The sequence below is a fragment of the Centroberyx gerrardi genome, chromosome 12 (genome assembly GCF_048128805.1).
Source record: "Centroberyx gerrardi isolate f3 chromosome 12, fCenGer3.hap1.cur.20231027, whole genome shotgun sequence".
Taxonomy (NCBI): Eukaryota; Metazoa; Chordata; class Actinopteri; order Beryciformes; family Berycidae; genus Centroberyx; species Centroberyx gerrardi.
This window is the reverse complement of record NC_136008.1, coordinates 9623183-9638028: the sequence shown is the minus strand read 5'-3', so window position 1 is coordinate 9638028 and position 14846 is coordinate 9623183.

Below are 14846 nucleotides of genomic sequence, written 5' to 3'. Positions count from 1 at the left end.
ATTTGTCAGTGTCAGCAACCTAATATTTTGTCTGCTGAGAACAGAACAAAAGTCATAATTTGTTGAAATACATTGCCCTGCTCTCTGTTTTTTTTTTTTTTTTTTTCTCTTAAGTGACTAGTGGAAAGAATCAGGCCTTTGCTTGAAGAATGTCTGTGAGTGCACTTATCTGGCAAATATTAAAAATAGATTACGGGGCCATTGGGAGGTAAGTGGTTCCATAAGCAGAATTGATGGTGCTAAGGAGTATCATGGAGACTGCCTACATCACCTTGAGGGTCTCATCCGCTTAATGATGCCATGTGCTGTGTGCTTTCCTGCTTGAAGAATGGCAACCATTTTGCTATGGGCTCTGACACTCCACTTAAACTGCTATTCCAAGCAGTTAACAGGAGCACCAGGGCCCACGTACCAGACAGCTCGAAGATGGACAACAGGGGGTGATGTGGTTGAAGAATAAAAATCCTCAGCTGTCACACACAATCAAGAATGACAAGGGCAATGGAAATGGCTTTATTATCCTGTAAAAGGCAAGTTTTGGTGGCGGTGGTTTCATGCATCAGAAGCCACTATGTTGAACAAAGTGTTGAACATTTGTTCCACATATCCTCACATTAAATAAATTATTCACTTTATCACAGACTAAGAATATGTTTTTATGTAGATTTTTTTAAAATATGGAATAGGGCTGGACGATATGGTTGAAATCAATATCACGATAATCATAAGGATTTTTTTCGATATCGATATATATGACGATATGGCTCACATAAGCGAAATCACGTTAAATAATCAAATTAATGTTCATATTGAACTGAATGGTAATGTTTGGTGTGATGTCAAACTAAACTGAAATTTTCACATAATATTCCTACCATGCTTCATTTTGTCTGAGTTTCTAAATAAAATGTGCTTGTTCTCATCAGTTTAGACGGCAGAATTCTGCGTCTCGATATCCCAAAATCACCATATCATCACAATATAATCCCACTGAAAGACGATAAACGATAATATTGAATTATCGTCCAGCCCTAATATGGAATCACACAAATAGTCAACATTGTGTTCTATACATAATCTCTGACTTAGTTAAGATTTAAAACACATTCCCTTGAGTGTTTTCATTTTCAGGCAGTTTGCAAATGAATCTGAAGTTGGAAGGGAGCAAAAGAGAAGAGACCATTTACAGAATCAAACTTCAGGTGAAGTTTTCGAAAGCCCTTGGTTTGTGCCTCCAGCACGATTTGCATACGAGTGATGCACTCCTATAAGCCAGCTCAAGGGAAAGGTGTGGACAGCTGCCAATTCTGTGGGGTTTGGAGATGCCTTGTGCAATTAGGTTCCTCCACCGTAAAAGACTGCCGTGCCGGTGCTGCCAGCCCCTTCCCCCAGACCCTGAGCCCCTTCTCCCAGCCAGCCCATCAGCAGACGGGTTGAAAGGTGCCATTTGACCATGGAGATGGGGCTCCCTTCGCTGCCAGCAAGCTTCTGAGCCGATTTGAAGGTGTGTGTCCCTGGACTGGAAAATCTTCCCTATCCGAAAAGTCGATTAAAGCCAACAGCTGCGTTTCAGGCTCTGCCAGGCATCCCTGCAATGGACAGACACACACACACGTGCGTGCGCACACGTTCCACCTTGACATCAAGAAGGGGAGGGACCTGTCCAGCTGTATACACCAACCTAACCTAAACATGAAGGCAACTTTACTTAATCGCCCTTCAACATCATTAGAGGTGGATTTCTGTGGCCTGTCTCATCAATTAGCATTCACTTGTCTGCAGGTTGTGTTTAGTATTTTAGCAAACTTCATCAGATTCATTAGTGAGGCACACCTGGCAGTAGCCCTGCTTTGCAAATGTGGAATTACCCAGCAAACACAGGGGTCAACCATTTCTTTATTGTTGGCTCTCTGCGTCTTTACCCTGGTGAGATTTCTTGTTTAAATAAAGTATGAAAAACGGAGTAAAAAGAGACAGTAGGGGGACCGGAATGCCTAGATGGCTTGAGTAAATTTTTAACAGCAAAACAGGAGAAGAAAAAGTGTTTTTCCTGTGCAGAATGGGGCAGAAAAACAGAGTTTCCTTTTGACTTTTTCATGAAAGAGTTGAAATATTGTGTAATACTCAGCAATAACTGATGACAACATGGCCTGGAGCTTAAGAGTTCATTCTATTTCAGTAAAATAAATAAATAAAAATCATGTAGCTTTTTCTGCAGAGCTCTCACTTGCTATGTAGAGTTTCAACTATTTGTGTCGGGAAATTGAGCACCGCATTGGCCCCCATTGCTCAGCAGCCACCAAATAAATTTCCATCAGGGCGATGTGAAATCGATATGTGCATTCTGTCTTCCGCCTCTTTTAGGGTCCTTGCAGACTCTCCCTTGTGATTTTAAAAGTATGTTAATGTAATTTATTGAACCTCTTACCCTAATCACACACATTGCCTATAATTACATACCTTGACGGCCGCTGGACTTCTAATTGCTAATGCTTTTCCTGGAATTTGTCCTCTAATCCTTGTATGTAATGACTCTTAAAAGAAAGAAAAGTGCTTTGCTGCTACTTTTAGCTGCTTCCCGACTCCAAGGGCACCGTGGTTCAGCTTGTCTTTGATGTCATTTAAGATCATGTTTGTCACTGTTGGATGGAAAGCAGGAAAGTGTGAAAGCTCTGGCTCTGGTGTTTGGCTTGAAGTGCAATTTCTTTATACCTTAACAGAAATGAATGTTTGCATATTACCCGGCTGATTAACAGAAGTACTCAACTGATCGCTACCTTGGGCTGCACTTGTACTGTAATTTAATAATCAGGAAGTATAACATTAGTGCAGCATTGTAAAGAATGTACACACCAGAAATCATTAAGAATTTGACCTCTGGCTTGGATACTTTGGAAAGACTAAATTTTGTTGAGTTGGTGTTGACTTAGCTTGGTTTAGTTAAGTCAATTTAAAAATAAAAATTTTAACTTAAAAGTCTATTTTGCTACCTGTGATAAGAGGCTGTAATCCATTTTCCAAATTGCAGCTTTGTGGTGGAGTGAGACATCAGCAACATAAAATAACATGTTTATCTACACTAATCAACTTTGCACGTTGGCGGCTCCAAATGGCAGCAAGAGGTAACTGTTTAAAAAAATTGAACTTCAATACCCAGAGATCCTGTAATGTGACGTTAGTAAACTAAACACAGCACAGTCACTGCTGTTTAGGAGTAATGAATTCCAGTGTTTGTGTCAATGTTACACAGGGCTGTTCAGGGAATGTTTTTAACTTACTGTTTGAATAATGAGGCTCTTGATAATAAGACATTGATGTTTCAAATGATGGCCCAAATCCTAATCCTAATGTGTACAAAAAGGATACTTGATCAGAAAGGCAAGACATGGGCTTGAAGACATATTTTTCATTTTCACATTGATTGACATAACTGTTGATAACAGCATGTGACTGCTATACACGTGTTTACTAAGTGTATCTTACAGATATAAAATGATTTGTATGGTTTGTAAACTGTGGAACAAAACAGACTTTTAATTTTGTAAGTAAAAGAATAACAAAGCCAACTGATTGAATAGGGATATACAGTATGCTTGACTCTAGGTGCTGTGATTGCCACACATCACTCCATTTGTACATAGCTTCCGCTGTGTTCCTGAAGACAATATGCCAATTTAAGAAAATGTTCCACGAGACAAAAGATCCAGGGTAAAAAGTTATTTTCCTCCTTCCTGAATCCCCCTCTCAGTCCGCTCACCCTGCTGAGAGGCTAATGTCTTCCTCTCTGCTTTCCAAGTCTTCTCTCCCTATGTGGCCAAAAATGATCCAGCAACAGAATGACATCGATCCAATATGACGAACAAAAAGACCTTTTTTTTCACATAACAACTGCCAGTACCCTAATTTTGTAATATGTTTTGTAATTTGCACATGAATACCATTACTGCAAGCATAGCTAATATCACACCACCATTTGTCTTTGTTTTATTACACATGCACTGCCTCCAGTATGGTTAATTTAAACAGTCAATATTTGATAAGGTATACCTGTATCAGTTGTACATATATTGAACATATAACGATTTACTCTGGAGCAAAGAAATACAATTTGTCAGGTGAGGTATGCTGTGCAATCTTACATGAACTATATTTTCATTAATCCTAATGGATGTCCAGTCTATGCATGAGACAAAACAAACATCCAAATTGGGAAATTTTCCTCAGACAACAGATGTAAAAAGGAAAAGGAAATTAAATTAACAACCCTAAAGCAAACACCAGCTCTTCAGCTCTGTGCCATTAGTAACTTCGGGTGATAGCCAACCGAAATGGACTGTTGATCGGACAAAATGCTGCTGGAATCTCAGAGCCAAGAACCGCTGTGAGAGCGGTCCCAGCGTTCCTCTGGTCAGTCGCCACATCTCAGGCTCCGAGCCCGCAGACATGACACAGATCGATGGTACTCTCCCATCAGTGTCTACAGCCTGCCAGATGGCTGGTGGGCTTCAGTCTCCTGACATTCATCAGTGTCTTGCAGTCAGATGCTCCCACAGCAGTGGTCTGACCCTGGGACGGGCCCAGCAGACGAGTCTTTCTAGCCCATCCGTGGGAGCCAGGGGGGCTTGGTCTAATGATGCCACCGAATGAGGTGCCATCGCCTGGGAGCAGTTGGAAATTTGGCCAATATGGCACAGCTTTCCCATACAGCTGTGCAACTCTGTTTCCTTAGTCACACTGGTGAATGCATTTCACGGAGAGAGAGAAAAAAAACGTGGCTTAATTCAGATATGCTAAATGGCTATATCCAGTATTTAGTAGTATTTAGTAGTATTTTCAAGACTTCACTAACCCCATTATACTCTAAACAAATATACTTTGTGTTCTCAGCTGCCTGCTAGTCACAGTTGCATTCCCCTTGCCCAGTGTTATCATTGGAACTGATATAACCATATCCTTATGACAAGGCTAGCCGGCTCACAGTGCCATGGCATCTCATGTTCTTCCTCACCACCTCTGTCCACGAGTGCTCCTCTAAAAGGGAAAAGCAATCGTCCCACTAAGTGATTTTCTCTGACTCCCTGGGGTGATAAAGTGCACTTTGAAGCCACCCACAGAGGCTTGTCCCTTAAACACCCGGCAATTCACAACAGTGGCGTTGACAAGCGAGCTTTTTTCTCAACAAGCAAAGTGAAAGTCTTTTCTAATGGACCCAGCACCACCACCGTGGAATCCAGCAAGCCCCTCGGCACCACCAAATGAGCCTTGTGCAGCACTGGAGAGGGAAATAAATGTCACAAAAATGTAATTTCGTCTCTCATGTAAAGGGCTCTCTTGGCTCCCACTCTTGATTCCTACTGGCATGTTATTTGTAGTAGCGCAATTCTATAAAGGTTCCCCATAAAAATGCTAGTTCAGTTAGTTCTGCATCAGCGCTCTAGCCAAATTGGTTGATTTGTAAATTGACTTCATACTACAATACATGATAAAAATGTCCAAAGATAAAAGGTAAATTAAAAGCCATTTAAGTCTCCACAACCCACTCTAAACTACAATTCTCCCATGGTGTCTACACAAATCAGCACCAACAGATAAAAGATTGCCACATGGTGGACTATCAAACGCCTCACCTACCACACTAAGAAAATTGCCTGCCTTCCAACATAGCAATTGCCGTACCAGGTTTCTCTCTCTCCCTACATAATTATGAGGCAGCTTACCCAGGTACTGATAATGCCCGTGCCAAGCTAATCTACAATTATCAAACAGAGAGAGTTTGCAGCCTGCACACTCAAAAGTGCAAGAACCATTATTTTTACCCAAAGCATCAAAGAAGCTAAACAGAGGGAGGGAAAAGGGAGATATGTACTTGGTTCAAATTGATTTCATTCTTTTGTATGAATATCAAGGTTTCATTCTTTCCTGTTTTTCCCCTCACTCCCCACGGTAGAGCGTATTCATTGGGATTGCTGTTCCGACCAGATAAACAGGGTTTTTTTTGTTTATGGCAATTATTGCCTGAGGATTGTTTCGAATGTGACTCGACTGTCAATGAGGAGGCAGGCAGGAAGGAGGGGAGATGTGATGAGAGGGAATTTAGACCAACCACCAGAGCGCATGCTGTTGCAGCTCTAGGGAACATCTGCCACAGATATGGCTGCTGCATATGGGAGCTTTATGGACTGGAGAAATATACATATTCCTATTGTGCTTCAGTATTACCATTTACTATAATTGCAGGGTGGTTCTGGTCTACAGTGCAATTCATCTCTTAAGAGCATAATTTGAATTGCATTAGAATCTGTCATTTTTGTATTTTGGGGATCAACACTACTGTACTTGAACCAAAAAAAAGAAAAAGCATAAAATCTGGAAACATTGGGATTGGTTTGACTGCTACTTGAGCAGACAGAAAGCAATAGAGAGATTAGCATTTGCATGTGTGTGTAGAAAATGGATATTTAAAATGACCTAATTTATGATGAAGAGATGAGTATTTGAGGCATGATGCAATGTAAAGTTTTGAGCAGAAAGCACACTGAGCAATATATTTTTTTTTTGTCCAATAATGTTGCAAACCTGAACAGTTACTCCAGTATTACAAAATCACTAACATCAAGAGACCATCACTCAAAATGGGATTCACGAACATTTTTGTCAGCATGACAGCTCACCCACCATGGTAGAACAATGGCGACCATATAATTCTGCCACACTTGCCATGTCAGCGCGGACACATGCACTTTGTTAAAGAAAAGAGCTGGACAACCCCCACTAGGATCTAGCTTTTTGTTTGAAACTGCCTTGTCATGTGTTCAACCCATTTGCATAATTGTTTAATTAGCAAGCAGAGCAGAATTCCCCGCATGTTAAGCAGAGATGATGAGGTCTGTCTAAGGGGACTTTTTTTTTTTTTTTCTGTGGCCACATAGAAAAAATTCTTAGCAGGACCATGTCATCATTCAAAGGCGTTGTTTTTTGTTTTGTTTTGTGTTTTGCCTGTATCCCTCTGCCCTGTCGTATCTAATGTATATTTAATGTTAATCTCTAATATTTGTTTTATTTTTTATATAACCTTTATTTAACCAGGTGAAGTCTCATTGAGATTTAATATCTCTTTTGCAAGAGATTCCTGGCCAAGACAACGGCAATTAAACATACTTAAAGTTACAGATAATACAACAAAGACAACTTACAAAAATAGAAACATAAAATACAAAAAAATATAAAGCAAGATATAAAGCAAAAATTGAACTAGTCCTCTTAATGAAGATATTCAAATTGATTTATTAGTACAGTTTTATTAGTATTTATTTGAAAGGCTTATTATGATGTAAGACACAAGGTGGGCACTAACACTGGAAGAAAAGTGTTGGCTGCTGTAAGCACTATGAGCGATGAAAATCGACATTGTAATTACTTCAAATACGCTCTACAGTGCTACTTAGCAGTTCTCTGTAACCAGTCATGTTACTGCCCCCAAAAGCCAGTAATTACCATTTCTTTTCAAGCATGAATGATCATTAAAGGAAGGTGGCAAATTGTTGTTTTGCGTTGCCATCAAAATAATACTGTACACTGTATTATCACTTGTGCTGGGGAAAGGGATTGGAAGTTGGGAGCAGGCATTGGTAACCTCATCAAGGTCATGAGAGAAAGGCTCTGCCTCCAGAGATAGAGCTCGAAGGCGGTTCTGGGTTGTATTTGCATATATTAGCTTCAACATTGTGTACCTAACGCAGCAGCATGGTCAGCCACTGTTTTATGTTGCAGTACAGCGGTGCAAATGGTAATGATATATTCACCTTGACCCAACTTTTGATTATTTTGAACAGTGTGTGTGCCTATCTGCATCTGCAGGCGCAATATTTTAAGCAGTGAAAGGAAGTGTTTTTGCAAGAGGTGATTTTTATAAAAAGAAAGACCTTTAAATGGACACTTTTGTCGAAAACACTCAAACACAAATGCACGTCCCTTGACACTGAGAAATAGTCTGAATGATTCTGTTCTAAATCCCTAAATTAGTCATATTCAAACATTGCTAGAAATCATATATTTGCATATATTAGCTTCAACATTGTGCAGCATGATCGGTCAGCCACTGTTTTATGTTGCAGTACAGTGGTGCAAATGGTAATGATATATTCACCTTGACCCACCTTTTGATTATTTTGAACAGTGTTTGTGCCTATCTGCATCTGCAGGCGCAATATTTTAAGCAGTGAAAGGAAGTGTTTTTGCAAGAGGTGATTTCTCTGAAAAGAAAGACCCTTTAAATGGACACTTTAGTCAAAAACACTCAAACACAAATGCACGTCCCTTGACCCTAAAAAATAATCTGAATGATTCTGTTCTAAATCCTTCAATTAGTCATATTCAAACATTGCTAGAAATCATGTCATAATGAATGTCACCGCGTTAAAAGCAGATGGGGTTTGACTGGCCTGAAGGCTGTAGAGGGAATAGACTTGCATGCAATAGTAAAGTGGAACAGAGGGTTGTACATTATGTGATATCTTGAATCTTGAGGCAGAACCTTTTGACAGTTGCATCATTTGGAAAAAATAGCAGGAGAGTGGGTTGCTCTAAGAATCCCTTTCTGTGGGAACGCCTTTACTAAGATGTTGTAAGTTTTATACACTGTGCCTGTGGTCCTCTACCTCCTCTGTAGCTCTTCATTAATTGAACAGATGCAGCCATTCATCACCTCAAACTATTTGACCCGGCTTGACTCACTAGCTCATTTCCACTCTTACCTCCCAGGAGTGTCATTCCGCAGGCCACTGGAAATACGGCATATTTTGGTTTCTCAATAATCACACTATTATAGACTCTGTTATATGGTTATTTTTGAAGGGCTATTTGTTAAAAATGTAATGACACTATGACTAATGGATGTTCCATGTGTTTTCTTCCCTGTGACAGAGTGGCTTCCCTGACTATTCAGTGCTGAGATCCAGACTTCTCTGTACATTTATTTTAATATAAATACTTAATGTTTGAAAAGCAGTTTCACAAAGCCTGTATGACACTGTATTAATAAATCCTTGTTATCTGGATGCTTGTAAAGGGCTCCACATGTTTGACAAATGATCAGGAAGCCTTTAAACTAATTCTTGACACTCGGCAATAATTAGATAGAAAACACATCATTAAATCAGCGTGTTTCCCTGACATTTGTCAACCTGTCAGGACACAGCAAGTGCTGTCGCAATATGCAAAATGCAGAAGCCACATACCTGCATGAGCCAAACCTGATGAGAACAGAACTTCTCTGGTTTTTTTTTAATCTTAATCTTTTGATTGCTCACATTTAAAACACCCCTTCTGAAACTGTATTAGTTACAGTTTTCCTTGAAGCTTCTCTTGTTTCGATGAAGAGCAAACAAATCATCAAGAAGGTTCACAATAAAGTCGTGGGTGGAAGCATAATGTTCATAACAAACGCAAACACTGGTGAAAAGTCAGTGAAAACATGCCAAACACACTCAGATTGGATTCTACTGCAATAGTTTACATTAGAAACTGACTAAAAGTGCGTAAAAGGCAATAACATAATTAGACCCCAGTATTATTTAAGATGAAATCATTTATTCACCATTTAGAAATGATTGTATGTACCACCAAAGAAGCCCCAAGCCGCATGAATGCTAAATTGATTGCATCAAATTCATTCAGCACTAAATTGTATTCCAGCACAATTATTACTGAATTGAATACAGAGTTGCCTATTACTTTTTCCTCCATTTTACCCCAATTTGAATAAACATAATAATGGCACATTAATGCTGTGACATTTAATCAACAAAGGACACTCAGTGTTGTGAATTGGATTAACAGCTACATTTTCCATTCCCCCCCCCCAAAAAAAGCCAATTGCTTGCATACCGTATAAATAGTCTTGAAAATGTGTATTTACATTTAACCAGTTCAATCAAAGCCGGGGAGGAAAAGGTCAATTTTTTTTTAGAAAAACAGGTTGAAATATGTTTTGAGAGGCGAGGATTTGCAGATGGAAGCTTGTGTTCATATTTAAACGCATTATATCCACCTCTGTGCACTTGTGCTTGACGTACAAGCATCGCTCCCATATTACTATCGGACAAACATGACCAGCTGGTTTTGCTGGTAGTAGTATGTGAGTAGCCAACATTATTTCCTCAATCCCAAGCCTCTGGGATACTTTGCTGGGCTTTGTGGCTGTAATGCCTTGGAGCTGCATGTGAGGCTATAGCACTCACTACTGGTGGCATTTCACTGTAAGCCAGAGGCAGACTGCAGGCTTTCCTTAGGGGATTTGCACCGGGGAAAATGACTCGGGTTGGTTTTGTAACCCCTGGAAGTGGCAGTAGAACAGAGAAGAAAAAGTGAAATGCAGCCATGAAAAATCTATCACCTTACACTTTGCAATGCATGTCATACAGTTGTGCAGAAATTGCTTGCGGTCAGGAAAGTATGGCTTGCACAGTGATTCCCTCTGCATCTTTTTCTCTCCTGTCTGCCTCTCTGTCGCTTTCTCATTTAGTCATTCATTCTCGTTCCCTCTTTCACTTATAAACTCTCTCTCTCTCTCTCTCTCTCTTACACACACTAGAACACGTGCCAAAGTGAACCATCATGACTCCAAAGCCATATTTATTTTCAATGTCAGGCTCACCCACATTGTTTTTTGTTTTTTTTGTAATTCTCCACACCATTAGCCCAAACTTCCTGTGGAGGTGACAGAGGTTGGTGATGGATCTGCTGTTGTTGACATTTGGTGAGCAGCACTGCCCTTGCTTTAATTCTATATGTCTGTGCAATGGCAGTGGCGATATAACCGGCAGAATGCTGACTGGCTGGTGTGTGTCCACTGAGGATGGAGGGGCGTGCTATATTCCACCAGGAGAATCGCAGCTGCTGAGCTGCCCAGATTGCATCAGCATAGAGCGGACTAAATCCTATCAGACAAGTCAGTGAAGGGAGAGGAGTCTGCCGTCACAGTGGCGAAGGAAGGGAAAGTGAAAGTTAATGAACAGAATTCAGGTCACAATGGTACAGAGGCAATCTCCAACAGATGTGTCAGAGAAAAGTCAGAGAGAAGGAGTGATAGATGAGAGTTAGTAGAGAGAAAGGGTCACCCACTCATTCATGGATGCTGCAGAAGGTTGTAGTCCTCTATAAATGAAAACACTGATTGAATACTGTATTACTGTGATGCAGTGGCTCTAACAATACTGTACACAAGAAGCTCAATCCATATTGTGTATCTGCAGGACTCGGCGTACAATATTTTCTTTTTTGTTGTTTGTTTTTGTTTTTTTCTGGTCTACAGTGGAACACAGATCAGATGACCAGCCATTGTCTTTGAAATGTCAATAAAGTGCATTCCAATTTGGGAGAGCAGAGCTCATTCTGTCATTGGTGAGTGCCATTAATTTGAATCCTGTTTTTTTAATTATGGGTAATCAACATGGCAATCCTCTCTGTCAATGAGACACGAGCAGAACCACCCACTAGCTGCTGTCAAGACCAACCAGCTCAGTAGGAGCTCTGAGTGTGCAGATTAAAACCAGCCAGGTTAATGAATTGAATTGATCAAATATGCACTTCCTCTCTCCTTCGCTGAAATCTCTGACGCCGTCGCACGCCTGTGTAATTGTCAGAGAAGCAGCGACGGCTACAATGAAAAACCCCACAATGTCATCAGGACAAATGTGCCCTATGCATTTTTTTTTTCCCAGCGGATGATTAACGATATTGAGTGTGGTGATATGTTTTAGTGTGTATGTGTGTGTTTCTGTGTGTATGTGTGTGTTTTGGTGTGTGTGTGTGTGGTTTACCTTCATTTAAAGGGTCATGTGACAGCACGTTTGCTCTTTATCAGCATTGCCCTGCTGCACTTGCATAATTAAAGCCAGTTTTCTTAATATTATCAGTTTTCTTAATCTTATCAAATCTCTGTTTTCAAATATTTGAAAACAGAGATTACTTACTTGTTACTTACTTGTGCAGGGAATCAAACTGGCAACTGTTAAAAACAAAGCAACAACAACAAAAAAACACTCACTTCACTACATGCAAGGCTACCAGTCCATGCTTGTGTATTTGTGTGTGAGAGAGAGATAGAAGAAAGGAGAGAGAGAGATATGCAGTGCAATCATAAACAGTGAGTTCCAGCCTATATATTTCTGCATGGACTACTTATATGCTGCAAGAACTAAGAATCATATCACATCAACAATGATATACTATCACACCTTTTTACTACTACTGCACTGCACCCACTGCTTTCCTAGGTCTAATTCCAAGCATGCTAATGCTATGGTGCCACCTATTCCTGCACCTGAAGAATGCAGGAATTTGTACTTGTTTTGTGCAAGTATCATACAGTCACACGTTGTTGTGCAAAGAGTTAACACATTCAAACCTGTGGCAAGATGCCCATATCGAATATAACAGGGATTCCCAACCTTTATTGTGCCACGGACCGGCGCATACATAAAAAAAACAATCGCAGACCGGTGGTCAATTTTAATATGCATTGGCGCGGACCGGCACCGGTCCGCGGCCCAGGGGTTGGAAACCCCTGGAATATAAGACAGACTTAAGGAGCTTCCACACATTTTATTTAACAATATATAATAGCTATGACAACAGCTTATATTTTTCCTCTAAGAAATGAGGTGTTATGGATTTGATGCACATTTGAATCTTCACTGCCTTGGCAATCACGGCACCTATTGATCAGTTGCTCAATAATTCACATTCCCCATGATTTTCAGCAGTGCTCAAAGCCAGACTGACAAGAATTTATATCAAATTAGGCTAGTCTTACCTCCATCTCTGCTTATACCTTCTCATTAACTTTATTGTAGGAAGGAAATTATATCCACCAGAAAGTATGAACACTTATTGTGTCTTCATCATGCATTGCTGTACACAATAAGCCTCCCACAATAGCATGGTAATTACTGCCCAGTTATTAAGGATATGGGTATGTGTTACCGATGTGGGACTAGTATCCCAAGAATAAATATTCTCACTCTTGTTCAATAATACCCCTTAAGTAACTCACTACAGAACTGCAGTTCCCAAAAGCGCCATAGAGGTTTCAGTTAAATATTTACAACTCCGATATTTAATCAGATTCAAGTAAAATCTTTCACATAGCAAACATTATATGATATTTATTGGCATAAATAGGCACCTTAATCTAAAGCTGCCGCAATTTCAGACTAGTAAATGGCTCATACCACAGTATTAGTACAGTATGGTGTAAACATTTAGATGTTAGATTTCACTTTAATGGGAAAGAAATATAGACAATGTGATAATTGAACACAAGCGCATTTTTAGCTTCCGTGGTTCGAGTGTATAAGACATACGATGACAAAATCTCCACTGACAAGAAGAGAGGCGCAGAGGAATATGAGCAATAAATCAATTCTCCTTCTCATGGAGAGCAGAGCCATGCAAACAGTCTTGTGATGGCTACCTGAGGGTGTGATGTCATCACTCAGTATCAAAGTCTGGTGATGAACAGGGAGTTTTTGCACGGTGCCTCATCTGTCGACTATCGTATTGGCTCACCTTGTCCTCTCCAAGATGCAAGATCAATAAAAATAGCATGTGTATATTTGCAGTAAGCCTGTTTTCATTCAAATCATTTTGACCCGCGAGGGTTTTGAATTTAATTTCAACCTCAGCACCAAAACCACCCTCATCCCCCCTGAGCAGTATGTTGCCGCAATGACAAGGTCTTTCATGTAACCCTCCCCATCTGTATAACTGATGTATCATTGTGTGGCAGTAGACATAATGACTAGTGCTTTTCTTCAGCACTTCTCTTACTGCGCAGAGAGTCTGATGGAAAATCTCAGAGCAAGCGAAGAGAGCAAAATCAATAATCTATTCTATTTAATGGGCTGGAGTGTCACAGTAACGAGATAGGAGTGGATGAGGCGAATCGTCCATTGCCAAATCTTAACAGAAGGTTGCACACACAGACTCTCTCTTTCCTTCTCCATCTTTCTCCCTCTCTGTCTCCTTCTTCCTCTGTTTGTCATGCGCCCTCTTTCACATATGTACACCCTCTTTCTCTTTCTCTCTCTCTCTTTCACACACGGACACGCTCACATGCACGGATACACCCAGACACACACACACACACCCTCCGACTGAATCCCTGCAATAATTGTGCCTCGTTTCATTTATCATTTATAAAGCCTTATTTATGAATAACATGAATTCACAGTGTGTGGTGCAAAGATTTCCTATTCTCTTAGTCTTAGCTGTGCTTCAGCATCAATACACGAAACCCTCATCATCACAATAAATATTTCACAGTTTTGAGATACAGTATTAGCTTTCACTCATGTCACAGAAGCGCTCTCATAATATTTGAAAAGGACTGACATCCCCTGTTTACCTCCTTTGTACCACTGAGTTTAAATAGCAAAACAGTGGCTGTTCTACTTTACGCTGACTTGTATTTCCAAACTCATGCATAGGAAATCTGCCGACTTTGATGCCTGTTTTCCCCGCGCTGTGCTCCCTTCTACCCATGAACTCTTCAGTATTGGCTTCTAAATTAATCTCTGTGATTAAGCTATACAGGGAGGTGACGGTTTCATTCCTTGTACTACAAACAGAAGATTTAGTTGTAGTGTTTCTCCGTCGCTCCAACTTGGCAGGCAATATTGGCAGCACAATGATTTCATACTTGGCTGATGGAAATTGGAAATCATCTTCTGAAACGACGGTATCGTCTGCTGCCTCTTCTGAATGCAGTCCGCTATTGAGCAGCGTGATATGAGTTTCAAACACCTTCGCCTGCCACACAAAGCCTGTTAGTACTATTTGTGGAT